The 14,204-nt window shown below is 44.5% G+C and overlaps 1 pseudogene; it reads right to left on the bottom strand.

Annotated features, from left to right (window-relative positions):
- Positions 1 to 3: 3 nt before the first annotated feature.
- Positions 4 to 11,639, bottom strand: LOC136543205 (uncharacterized; annotated as a pseudogene).
- Between the last annotated feature and the right edge of the window lie 2,565 nt (positions 11,640 to 14,204).

The following is a 14,204-nucleotide window of genomic DNA, read 5'->3' on the forward strand; positions in this document are numbered from 1 at the left end:
GGCTTAGGTGCCATGTGATGTTGTCTCCAGCATCGCCCACCTGTTGGTGCAGCTGCCATGCCCACGGTTGTCATTCATCCTGCGGAGCTAGACCTTGAGCCTGTTCAATTCGCCCCATCCACATGGAAGAGGTGGAGGACAGAGTCCTCCCCTCGGCAGTGGACAAGGTGTTGCCTGGGTACTGATCAAGCGCCACACCCTCAGGGAGATCGGCGATGAAGAATCTCTCCTTGGTGAGGTCGATCTAGTCCTAGGATGTATTGGGTCGCCATATAGATTTTGTCCCAGGCGAGAACAATAGTAGGCGGGATATGGAACCTTGACTTATCGAGAAAACCCGTGGCTATGCAGCGGATGGCCCAGGAGCCGGACAGTAGGACACACACCAGTGCCATGACCTTATTGTCTGACTCCTAGGTGCAGACGCTAAAGCGGTAGGACAAGGCGTCGTCGCCGTGGTCGGCTGGGAGGAGCATCGCATGGCGGTGCTCCGAAAGGAAGATGGCTGTGGCGACTGTGGGAGCACCATGGTAGAAGGGTACAACAGTGGGGAGCGCACAGCGAGACAAGCGTGCACTACTGGAAAACCAAGATTTGCCTAGTGTTTAATGGTTTGCCTAGTGCCAATCGTCGGACACTAGGCAAAGAGCTTGTTTGCCGAGTGTTAGACCCCGGAGCACTCGGCAAAATGAAGGCACTAGGCAAAATAACGATTTGCCGAGTGTCGACACTAGGCAAAGAAATCCACTCGGTAAATGACCATTTTGCCTAGTGTCAATACTAGGCATACCATCACACTCGGCAAAGGCTGCCGGAGGGCAACCGCCGTTACCATTTTGCCGAGTGTCTTCCGTTAACACTCGGCAAAATTAGAACTTTGCCTAGTGTCTCCGGACGACACTAAGGCAAACTGGCCAGTTTGCCTAGTGTCTTACAGAGACACTAGGCAAAATATTTTTTCTTTTTTTGATTTTAGCTTCCAATTTTTTTCTGTAGCTTTCCTACTATACCTTGACCAACATGTTGAAAGTTGGCACAATTTTATGAAATTTTGCTATATTTCTTTAGTTTATTTAATTTCTTTGAATTTTTTCGACAAATGCAAATTTGAACTGCAAGTGTGACGAATAATGGCAATTCATGAATGCAAAAATGATATTCATGTTAGTAAGTGTTAGTTGAGGCCATATCCAGAAACAGACCAAAAATTTCACACATCTTCACGTCGAGACATGACCACGAACTTGCGAGCAAATAGTTTTTAAATTCTATTAAATGAAAACGGAGTCTGAAATTCATGAAACTTGTCGACAAGTCAAGATATCGCATGCGGGTGCCATGATAAAAATTTAAAAAGATTTCGAGCACATCGTCACGTATGATGCTAAATACGTGACGATGTGCTCGAAATCTTTTTAAATTTTTATCATGGCACCCGCATGCGATATCTTGACTTGTCGACAAGTTTCATGAATTTCAGACTCCGTTTTCATTTAATAGAATTTAAAAACTATTTGCTCGCAAGTTCGTGGTCATGTCTCGACGTGAAGATGTGTGAAATTTTTGGTCTGTTTCTGGATATGGCCTCAACTAACACTTACTTACATGAATATCATTTTTGCATTCATGAATTGCCATTATTCGTACACACTTGCAGTTCAAATTTGCATTTGTCGAAAAAATTCAAAGAAATTAAATAAACTAAAGAAATATAGCAAAATTTCATAAAATTGTGCCAACTTTCAACATGTAGTCTCATTTTATGTAGGGAGGCTCGATAAAAAGTTTGAAGACCAAAATTGAAAAAAAATAAATACGTTTGCCTAGTGTGCCAGCTAGACACTAGGCAAACTGGCCTCTTTGCCTAGTGTCTCATGGAAGACACTAGGCAAACTTATTTTTTATAGTGTTTGCCTAGTGTTGGGTTATCGACACTCGGCAAAGTTAATTTTCAGTTTATATTGTTTGAGTGTTTTTTTATTTTAAAAAAAATTTCATAGTTCAAAAACATTCATATTTGCCCAGTGTCAGATCTAGGACATTAGGCAAATCAGTAGAAGACCGGTACTACTTGACCTGGTCGGTACTACCGGTAGAAGACCGGTACTACCGCTAGGCAAAAAACCAGCACAACTGTGAAGACCTGTAGTACCGATGAACTTCCGGTACTACCGTTCAAGGCCGGTACTACCGGTAGAGTACCGGTACTACCGGTAAGTCAAAAACTGGCTCAGTTGTGAAGACCTGTAGTACCGATGTACAGCCGGTACTACCGTTGTATCGCCCAAAAAAAATTGAGAGGGGCAAGGCCCAACCAGCCCTTTCCTGGCCCAAGCCGCCCCCCCCTCTCACACACCCACCATGGCCCCACACATCAGCACCTCTTCCACACATAATACACCACCAGCAGCCATCCCTCTCTCTCCCATCTCTCATTCACGTTGGCAACCAGAGAAGAGAGAGGAGAAAGGAGAGGAGAAGGGAGAAGAGAAGAGGAAGAGGAAGAGGAAGAGGAAGAGGAGGACGCCCCTCCCACTGCTGCAGCTCGCCGGAGGAGCTCTACCATGCCACCACCTCGCCGAAGTTGGGGAAGATAAAGCCCCATGGTCATCTTCAACTTCAAGACAAGGAGAAGCTTTCCCATGGTCGATCTCTGTCCTTGAGCAACTCCGAGCCAAACTGCTGCACCTAGAGGTCTTCCACGACATGCAAGAGGAGTAAGAAGAGGTGCATCTCCCATGTAGATCGACTTCTTCCCCACCATTTCTCGCTGCCCTAGCTTTGGGGGTAGCCAAGGTGAGGCGATTCTTCTGTTAGGTCTTCTAATTGAGGTGTTTAGATGGTTCTTGGTCATGGGGATTAGTGTTTGTGGGGGGGGGGGGGGACACCATTTGGATGTCAACCTAGGGTCTGCTGCCCTGTAGCTCGAGCAGTGCTGCTGTTCATGTGGTTTAATTGACCTAAACGATTTTTCCTCAACAAGTTGATAATAAGGAAGTTGTAGAGGACCTTCAGATCTGTTTGCCTGTGAAATTTCATGATTTTAGCATTAGTAGTTTGGGAGTTATGATTTTTCTAAGCAAGCAGCTTTTCCCTGACGAAGTCTGGACAGAACTGGATCTAGGGGTTTTTGGAGAAAACATAGAGGCATTATGGGACTCTAGAAATTATAAGAGATTTGTAGTACTTTTCATTAGCTTTCTGGATTGGTAAATATCATGATTTTATCCCATCAGGTTTGAGAGCTATGAATTTTCAAAGTTCGCTGTCAGGTTTGGACTGCATGCTGAACAGATCTGAAGTTTGGTGTTTTCTGACCATGTTAGCATCAAAACTAGCTTTTGTTGATAACTAGGGAGTTGTAGTGTTTTTCTTGAGCTTTCCAAATTATTAAAGAACAATAGTTTTGGTTGGCTAGAACTCCAGCTATGAGTTTCTGAAGTTCTCTGTCATGTTTCATCAGTAAAAGTTTCAGTTAAGGTTCGTCATGATTTTGGGCATCCTGATGACCTTTGATGCAAATTGGAATAATACCAAAGTTGTAGATAATGGATTGATCTATAATCCGGTAAAGTTTCAAGATATTTTGACATAAGGATTTCGAGATATAAAAATATTAAGTTTGCTGTCCTGATTTTCGGGCAGATAATGACTTCTGCTTTCATTTGCAGTTTATGCCTTCTTAAAGGCATGATAAAAAATAAAGTTTCTATACAAAGGTTATAGGGGTTGCTCTATAGATTCCATAAATGTATTTCTTTTCTACCATAGCATTTGTGTATTAAAAGATACAAAAGTTGAATCAGCACTGCTGCTGTTGGCTGAATTTCCAGAGTTTTGTCAGGCCTTGTTTGTGGGGGTTTTTCCGAGCATAGGAAGCATTTGTTTGCTGTTTATATACATCTTTGGTACTGCTGCAAACTGAAAAAAACATGTATGTTCAGGTGGAGTCACTTCGAGACGCAACTAGCGTCCGTTTTCATCGTCGGTAAAGGCAAGTAAATGTAGCGGTGGTTTGCTACCGTTTTGGCTTGATATTTTCATCACCTACAACTTAATGTCTATAATAATGCCATACCACTAATAACCAGACCTTGTGATCTTGGTTCATGCAACCATATTTGATTGCGGTCTTATTTATTTATTCGTGGTGATTCTTTATTCCATATTGGAATATGTGGTTAGTCCACAACCTGAAGAGGAAGTGGAAGTATCATTGGTGGTTTATGTTAATTTTATTGCAGCATGCCAAGTGCATTGCATCATTCATTTGCATTGGAAGTTATGTCGTTGACCTATGGTCACGACCGTACCTGGTACAAGCATCATGGGATGCAGCTCCACACCTTGTTGGGTGTGCAGGCAGGAGACATTTCGCATTGCATTCATATGCATACAGCAAGTATAATGAAGTGATATGTTCATGTTATTATGAAGATCTATCTCTTGGCGATGCTCAGAACTGGAAGCCACACATTTTATATTAATACTGTCATGTTTACTTTATAAGTGGAACTCTATGTTAAATTGTTGCTTAATTCAAATTGTGGTTTAAATAGCTTGTTAAAACAAATTTGCTTGTTGAGATGTTTCATCTCACCCTTGCTTTACTCAATCCAGGTACTTGACGTTTGCTTGGAAGGGGAGGGAATTAGCTGCACGTCTCACACTTTTTCTTCATTAAGGGACTCGGTATTTAAAAACTTAATAATGTGGTTCTGCTTATTAGACTTGAGAGAAAATGTTGAAAGTGTGATGGTTATACTTATTCATTTTGGAGTAACTCATTTATTTGCTAGGATGTTCTTTAATTTTAGTTTGGTGCTCCCATTTACACATTTATTCTTCTGCTTTGCTTATAAATACAAACGAGGTGCTACCAAAATCTTTATTGGTTATGCGCGGCTGTTATTTGTGAATTTTAGTGGCATCCCGGGGTGTTTATGAATTCTAGGGTGTTACAGTTGGTACCAGAGCAGGTTATAGATTCTCGGAAAAATAGATTTAACATGACACACTTGCACATGTAGGGTGGGTAGCGTTTGTATAAGATGCTAAAAGCTTTGAAGATTGTGGTGTTTGTCTTTGCTTAAGTTGCCTTGATGTTTATGTTGTATGTCATCACTATTGCTAATTCTGATCGATTACAAAGTTTATTTGTATGGTTTATATCAGCTTATTTCGATTATGATTTTGACAATATTAGTTGTTCTTACAAGTACACTCTTGTCTAGTTTCTTTCTCATGATATTGTTCATAAATGGACCCTTAAGATGTCATAGTTGTTGATGCTTGAGGGTGAGGATCCTAAAATGTTCGATTTGCTTTTGTTGGTACGAAAAGGTTTTGGAAGCCCGTAGATTAGCTATAGTCTAGTAGTGCAGATCGAGGAGTGGAGGGCCCCCACAATGCCTTTCTCTGCACTACTAAGTGAGGTTGCCCGAGTGTTAGGTTGACCCAAGCATCTATATTCAAAGGAAATGGTTGAATGGCGGATGGGTTGGCCTCCATGCCGTGCATTCTAACTATTTACTCTTGACATATCAGATGGGTGGGTCATTATATGTTTTGTCCTGTAGATATAATGCTATATTGGTTTACCCTTAGTCTGGTGGAGTCCTTTCATGCAAATCAATCTCTACTTTTGTGCCAGTATCAAAGATATAATGAGAGCAAGATTCAGGTGGATTTTTGAGAGGTTCCTAGAGATGCTTATAACCATGTTGCTAAGGAGTATGCGTTAATCCCTTTTTTCTATTACTTAATGTCTAAGTAATGTTGCGATTGTTATTGATTTGGATAATAAAGTCTCTCTTGATGTAGAAGAAGCTTTGTAGAATTATTTCTGTAGCCTATGTGTTTATGCATTTTATGGCTATGGTGTTGATCTTTGTGGCTTTAATCTAGCCTATCAGAGTGGTATTGTTGATCTGCATAGAAGTTTATTTTTGAAATTGCTGCAGTGATCTATTGGTAAGGATGATGACTTATAGTTTACTATGGTTGTGCCTCAATGGCTAAGTTATATATGGGGGTTAAGTTCTTGTCATGCTTCCTTGACATATATGTCATGATTGTTTGTTTAGAAACATGAAGTTACAATGCATAACCCTTAGTGAGGGTCATAGTGTGGACATCGCTCGTTAGCATAAACCAATGGAATGAAGATGTGTATATGTTGGTGAGTCTTAAAACGTAGTGGTAGCTGACCTACTGGTTCGTATTGCTTGAATGATCCTGAAGTTAAGGGAAGGTTTAAGACGTTCTAGATTTGATGTTGAAGAAATGTTGTGGCATGACAATTTTGTTACAATTTTCCTTAAGTCTATCCCTTGGTTTCGGTTGACGAAGTGCAGTAGCCATGAGTTTTAGGAGTCATATTTGTTTGTTAATGTATGAATAGAAAGTTGGAGTTGGTTGATTTAGGCCTTGTTCTTTGTTTTTGCAAGCCTATCGTGCTTAACATGATGTTTATGTTGTTCGGAGATGTGAAGTTCTCTCATTTGATTCCTTAGCTGTCAGTGTTGTTTGATTGAACAGATCTATTATTCATGTGTGTGCTTATTATTATCTTTGGCTTAATAAATCTGTGTAGGTGGCTTCCTGTCTTTGCAACACTTTTTAACCTGTGTGCTACTTATCTTTCTAGATCATACATGTGTCATTATTTGTCAGTGGTGTTTTTCTTCATAAGGTTTGATCTAGAGAATTAGAGGACGAATTCTTTTAAGGGGGATAGAATGTAACACCCATAATACGTTTTGTATGTTAAGGAGCGCAAAGTGGTAAATGGGCTGACAAGAGTTTATTGAGTGGAATTCTTTTAAAAAGAATTTTATCCGATGCTTAGGTGGATGATCAGAGACCATAGTTACATGGAGCTCGACGAACTGATCTTTCCGTCTGACTACACATATGCTTGTTTGGAGTTTGGATTGCGAAACCATGGCTGATTTAAGATTTATGGAAGGGAAATTTATAACTGGTCAACAGTAACTCGTACTACAGTAACATAGCCAGCCCTATTGTGAGCATTTCTGGTGACCGTTTCACCGGTGTCTCTTCTTTTCCTTTTCGCTTGCCCCTAGTCTACCCAAGACTCCCATTTCCTTTTCCAAGCTTTTGAATCCATGTTGTCTGCTGTTGCCGTTTCCATGTTGTTCTGCACAGTAATAGATTAAATCCAATTTTTGACAAATATTAAAGGTCTAACTAGTCTTTGTAATGAATACCGAAGTTGTAGTGTTCTTTAGTATCTTACTGTCATATCTGAAATATAACTTTTCGAGTGAGTTGTTGGTTTCTGATGTCAAATTCTGTGTTCAATATTATTACATTAATTAGGACATCTTGGTGATTTTTTTTGCTGAAAGTATCAAAAGAACAAGCGTTGTGTACAAGATAGCGTTACAAAGAGAATCTATGTTGTGGCCCAACAGGCCACACAGGTTTATTATCTCCCATACGCATGCCAAGACAAAGAGAATCTTAATGGTTGGGATATTGTGCACAAGGTATCGCCACACGGTAAACTACCTTTGCCAAACGATGAAGATTATACATTTAACCCAAACACATATGATGGAGAATTCTTCCAAGAAGAGGGGTTGGAAGGAAGGTTTGAGATAGACTTAACCGAAGCGATTGGAATGGAAGTAGACAATGAATGGGTTGATGCAGGCAACGCTGGAGACGAGGTGCTAAATGAGAAGGACTTACAAATGCTTGACCGATTACAGTTAGGCCAAGATAATGTTGACAACATCCCCCCTTCGGATAGTGTCGAGTATTTCGACATGATTGATAGTGATGATGAGACTTATGATCCAGCTAATCCCGATCATGAAGATTATTTTTAATACATGTAATAATATGTTATTTTGTAATTTTAGTTTGTTCCTTTTGCCTTTATGTAATTATGTTATTTCTAATACAACATTGTTTTTTTGTTTTTGATTGCAGGTGATTGATCAAAGATGGCGGGCGGGCGTCAAAATAGGAGGGTCAGCTCGATCTACCAAAGAACACGCCCAGTAGACACCACTGCAGATGAGGACCTATCGATGCCGTCGTAGAGGAGGAGGAGGAGGAGCAGCACCGGTCGCAGGAGGCGGTCGTAGGAGGAGCAGTTGCCGCTACCGCAGGAGGAGGACGAGCGGGTGGAGGATGAGGAGGACGAGAGGGTGGAGGACGAGGAGGACGAGCGGGAGGAGGACGAGGACGGGGAGGAGGAGGAGGTCGAGGAGGAGGCAGCAGCGGGTTCGGCTTCCTCTGGTACGCCGAGTGTGTACTTGCGAGGTCCCGCGAGCCTCCCTACACGGCCGATACCTTCTTACAGATGCCCGAAGATTGCACCCGACGGAGAAACGTAAGTAAATTAACATGTTTTCACCACTTCAAATGATATGTTCAAAAATCACACTAGAAGCTAACTATTATTCTTAATAACTTGTGCAGGGGCTGGACGGTTGTAGAGTCTGCAGGATGTCACACACGCAAGGTCAGTGGCATCCTTGGCCTTCTGGTCAAGGAACACTTCCCGGGCTTGGTCCAGTTCACCGGGAGAGAGGAGCCGCCCTACACGTTTGCCCACTACACCAACGCCCCCGATGCTACAGATCTGCTTGGCAGGACATTCCCCAACAAGGCGGAGCGGGTGAAGGCTGAGCTGTGGGTAAGTCTTCCTCGCACTACATTGTTCAATACATCGCATTCATTGGACATTTTTTGAAATAATGAATGAATACTTCGTGTGTGTATATGCAGGATTTCTTCAGACTTCAGGAAGGCTTTGAGGACACGGCAGATGTGGTGCTAACCAAAGCATGTAAAAGACTCGTGAAGCAGCTGCATTACGAGGCACGCGTCCAGGCCATCATAACATACCACGGGTCCTACCTTGCAACGAAGGTCACGAAGAAAGAAGCAAGAGATATGGCACTGACCAAGGAAGAGTTCATGAAGGTAAATGTATTCGAACATTAATAATGTAGTGCTGATAGCTTTAATTTAACTTCTTATATGTCATATACTTCATGGCTTGTAGGTGGTTCCGTGCTGGTGCTCTGGGGATCCTCGATGCTGGGAGATGATGGTGGACAAGTGGTTGGACCCCGAATGGATTGCCCATCACAAAGCTTGTCGGGAGCGCCGTTTGCAGATGATAGGTGTACCACACCATCAAGGCAACCGCAGCCTCAACGGATATGCGCAAACTTGGGTACGAGAATCCATTTTTTTATTATAACGTTGTATGTTGCATGATTTCTAATCATCTTGCTGTTTTTCTCGCAGTCATCGTCGCATGGTGGGCAGCCGGTTACCCAGTTCATGGCATATGCCACGGCCCACAAGGGCAAGGCGAAATTCGACGTCTCCTACAACCCGGATGACCCTCCTTCGGCATACAGCAACGCGACTGTCCATAGCCGTCTCAGTCAGTATACTAAGATGGCAAGGGCGGTCCATGGGCCAGAGTACGATCCGAGCGCCCATGACTTTGACGGAGAGATCATCATGAGGGTGGGAGGTGGCAAGAAGCATGGGCGGTATTGGATGGGTGATGGTGTCATCGACACGTCCTCTACTCCCACCCTCTCCCAGATTCGAGCATGGAGCACGAGCGCAAGCCCGGCCATACGTCCACGGCCAACCACTGCTTCGCACCTTGTCAACGAACTCCAGGTAATTTCTGTTTTATTCGTTGCTTATTGATTTTTACATACCTTTGCCTTACTTTAACATTGGGGGTCAAATGTTGTAGGCCCAACTGCTAGAAGAAAGGAGGCTTCGCGAGGAGATGGAAGCGAGGGCGGTGGAAGAGCGGGAGGCCCAACGACAGAGGATAGAGGAGCTGGTGGGGTTCGTGTCCACTCTTGGCGCCGCTTGGGGCAGACCATGACAGCTAGCCTAGTCTTGCCACTTCCTCAAGCAGCTACTCTTGTGAGTACCAATATATTACTTATTATGTTCCAACCTGACATAGGGCACACTAGAAAAAATATGCAATCTCAAACATACAATATGGTGTTGGTGGTGACGACGGTTGTTGTTGTGGTGTGGTGGTGGCAGTTGTGGTGTTTGGGTGGTGGTGGTGTTGGTGGCAGTGTATTGATATGTATGTTCTTGACGGTCATCGTGCCGTTTGTTTTCTTGCAGGGTTTGGAAACCTCTCCGTGTAGGGGAGGTTCTGCCGAAATTTTTTATTGACGGTATCCTTTTCATTTTTTTCAGAATCAATCGGGCGTGGCATCGAATCAAATTGGAGGGTCGCCGGCTTCACAGATTGGAGCGTCGCCGGCACCACAGCTTGAGCCGAATCAAGTGGAAGGGTCGCCGGCTTCACAGATTGGAGCGTCGCCGGCACCACAGCTTGAGCCGAATCAAGTGGAAGGGTCGCCTGGAGCATTAAACCACGGGCCTCTTCACCCTTGACAATCGTCGTGATCAGCTTGTTGTGAACTTTGTTAAGAAATTTGGTTGTGCACTTATGAACTTGTGAACTTGTGGCACATTTGGACTTTTGGTATGAACATGTGATATATGTGAACATGTGGTTCTTATTTATGATTCATGTGATATATTTGTGGTGTTTGAATATGATTTATATTTGTGTCGCAAATGGAATAATCAAAAAAAAATTCAGCTTCTGGTTACTTTGCCTAATGTCAGGGGTCTGACACTAGGCAAAGGGGCCACACGTGGCACACCTGGGAACATGCTTTGCCTAGTGTCAGGAAACTGACACTAGGCAAAGTAGGCAGTTTGCCTAGTGTCGGAGGCCTGACACTAGGCAAAGCTTGTCATATTTGCCTAGTGTAGGCGGCCTGACACTGGGCAAAGCTTGACATATTTGCCTAGTGTCGGACGCCTGGCACTAGGCAAACCTTGCATACTTTGCCGAGTGTCAGACCTCCGACACTAGGCAAAACGTCCGTTACGATTTCCACCGTCAGTGGAATACTTTTGCCGAGTGGTGTCCTTGACACTAGGCAAACACTTTGCCGAGTGTCTGAGGTTTGACACTCGGCAAAGTGCTCTTTGCCTAGTCCACCTCTATCGACCCTTGTTTGCCTAGTGTGACACTAGGCAAACTGTTTGCCTAGTGTTTCTGAGCCTTTGCCTAGTGCCTGCGGCACTAGGCAAATCCCGCGATTCCAGTAGTGATGGTGGAAGGTCTCGCCACTGAACTCGAAGAGGACCAAGTCGTTCCAACAGTCCCAAACGTTCGATGCCGGCGAGTCAGCACTCACCTCCGCGCTACAGGCATCAGGAAGCCGGATGAACTCCAAGCCAGAGGTGCCTCCACTGGAGACGTAGACCCCAAGTAAGATCTTCTAGTGTAGGCGCTGCATGGTCAACACTTGCTAGAGAAACACTTACTAACCAGGCAGCTGTGGTATCCGAGGCGGAGAAGGATCTTGTCAAGGAGATCTCCGTTGGTGAGGGCGTGGTGCAACGATGGGAGCTCTGCTCAGTTAAAGACATTTCATGTAAAATATGATTTTTTTTCTATATATGCACTAGATTAAAAGTGTGAGAAACATTTTCCTAGTGTTGGTTTGTCATACTTTATGTGAATTCCCTGGATATATTTATTTATGTTTGCTAAATTAGTAACTTCTTTTATGGGGGGACATTAAATGATTTTTAGGGGCTTTCACCACAGGAAAACGCCTCTTTGCCGACTGCTTGCCCCGGTCGGCAAAGGCATAAACCCAGTCGGCAAAGGCTTTGCCGACCGCAAAGCCACGTGGCAGTCGGCAAAGAGAAGTCGGCAAAGCCTGGGTCGGCAAAGGCGGATTTGCCGACTGCCACGTGGCACACAGTCGACAAATCCTTTGCCAACTGCCACGCCAGCAGTCGGCATAGCCACGTGGCGCCGTCAGCCCTTACGGCAGGCTTTGCCGACTGCTGTTTCCTCGGCAGTCGGCAAAGAATTTTTTTTTCAAAAATTGTTTGCCGACTGGCCGCCAGCTCGGCAGTCGGCAAAGAAAGAAATTTTTTTTTTTGAAATGTTCTTTGCCGACTGCTTTCGGAGTTGCAGTCGGCAAAGGTTTGACCTCTTTGCCGACTGCCTCCCATTGCAGTCGGCAAAGACTCTGTCCTGGGGTTTTTTTGCCCAACAGTCGGCAAAGCTGGAATTTTTTTTTTTTTGCTTTTGTTTTCTGTTTTCTCGCATCAAAACCCTGCAAAATCACAAATTATAATCCAATTTCACCAGAAGCACCGGTAGCACCATTTATATCACAATTTCATCACATTTGTCGCCAACATCACCACATATATCACAATAACGCACAACATCACATATATCTCACATATATGTCACAATAACAACCACACAAGTGCATTACAACCATCACATGAAGTCCAACACGTCGAACACCACAAGTCGACGTCCATCACACGAAGTTCAACATAACAAGTCTAGGTCCATAACGAAGAAAAGAAATACATGACAACAACTTCGACGATACGGTGGATACATGATAACAGAATCGACAAGTACCTAGCTTGTCGCGCCGTCCCCGGTCTCGTCGTCCGCTCCACCCCCAGAGCCCCCAGGGTTTGCCCACGGAAACCCCCTTGGACCAAATTGAGGCGCCTGCGCGTACTGCCACCCTCCGCGCACCGGCGGCCACGAGTACGTCGGAGGAGGGCCACGCGGAGGTGGATACGGTGGATAGGGTGCAGGTGGTGGATACGACATCATCTGATGGCCGGGACCTCCAGGAGACGGGTTCGAACCCGTCGACTGTACCTGCACAAGTTAAACGCCAAGTGATGTCATTAGTATCTGCAGCATGGACGCACAAGTTAAAGCAAGAGTCAATATACTCACCGGGGTCCCTCCAGGAGCGACAAGAGCAGGCACAGGAAAAAACTCTGAAGGAGGAGGCGGTGGAGCGAACATTGGAAGAGGAGGCGGTGTAGACGCCCCGGGCGTCTGCATGGACTGGAAGAAGCTGGCCATGTTCTGCATCTGAGTGTTGTAGTGCTGCTGCAGGCTTTGCTGGTAAGCCATCTGTTGCGCCATCATCTGCGCGTGCAACGTGGCGATCCTCTCCTCCATCTTGGCCTCCATCTGGGCCTGCAATATTACATCCGCAGTGTTGATTGTATGTACAGGTGCGAAACGAGTGAACGACGAACGAAACGGCACTTACCTGTGATGACAAGACACGTCGTCAAGTTTCGTCATTTTCGGACTCCGTTTCGATTTTATAAAATTTAAAAACACTTTTCACGCGCGTGGCTCGGCGTGTTCCGACACCAACACGGTCGAAATTTCACGCGAGGCCCCGCACACGGCCTCAACATGCTCCAAACATCATGAATATCATTTTCTGAATGGCCGGATTCCATTATTTCATGTACCTGCAGTTCAAATCTGGAGCTGTCGGAAAAAATCAAAGAAACAGAAAAAATCTACGGAATATAGCAAAATAAATCAAAATGACCCCAAACTTGGAATATATCATGTACTTACTGTAGCAAGGCAACACAAAAAAACTGGGATCGAAAATCGAAAAAAAAAATTAATTCTTTGCCGACTGCCATCAGTGGCAGTTGGCAAAGAGCCTTTGCCGACTGCCAGGGAGGATGGCAGTTGGCAAAGCCTGCGCCTTTGCCGACTGCTGACGGAGTGGCAGTCGGCAAAGGTGACGGCGTGGATGGCGTCAATCATGGCCTGCCTTTGCCGACTGCAATTCTTTGCCAACTGCCTGGCAGTCGGCAAATCCAGGCAGTCGGCAAATCCTGCTTTGCCGACTGCAGGAAATTCCAGTTGGCAAAGGGACCTCTTTGCCGAGTGTCGAAAAAAAACAGTTGGCAAATAAAATTGCAGTCGGCAAAGAGCCAGTTTCCTGTAGTGTTTGGATTGTATTATTGTTGGAGTATATCTCAATAAACAAAAAACATTTATAGCTCAAAGAAATCAGATTTGGTTTTCAACGTGGAAACCTCAAAATAACCCTTGACTTCTTGTGTGTTGCCTACTAAGCCCGAACCTACCAGACCAAGTGTTCAGCACATTAAACTTTCCCATACCAATCATTTTACTCTCGGGCTCGTTTTGCTAACTGGTATTGTGTACGTGGACAGCTGCAGTGGCATTCTAGGATACGCTCGATTTGGGCCGCCGGCCTGTGGCGCACACTCGGCCCTGACCACCTCGTGCTCCTCCGTGGGGAAGCCATCAT

The sequence above is a fragment of the Miscanthus floridulus genome, chromosome 3, assembly GCF_019320115.1.
Source record: "Miscanthus floridulus cultivar M001 chromosome 3, ASM1932011v1, whole genome shotgun sequence".
NCBI lineage: Eukaryota > Viridiplantae > Streptophyta > Magnoliopsida > Poales > Poaceae > Miscanthus > Miscanthus floridulus.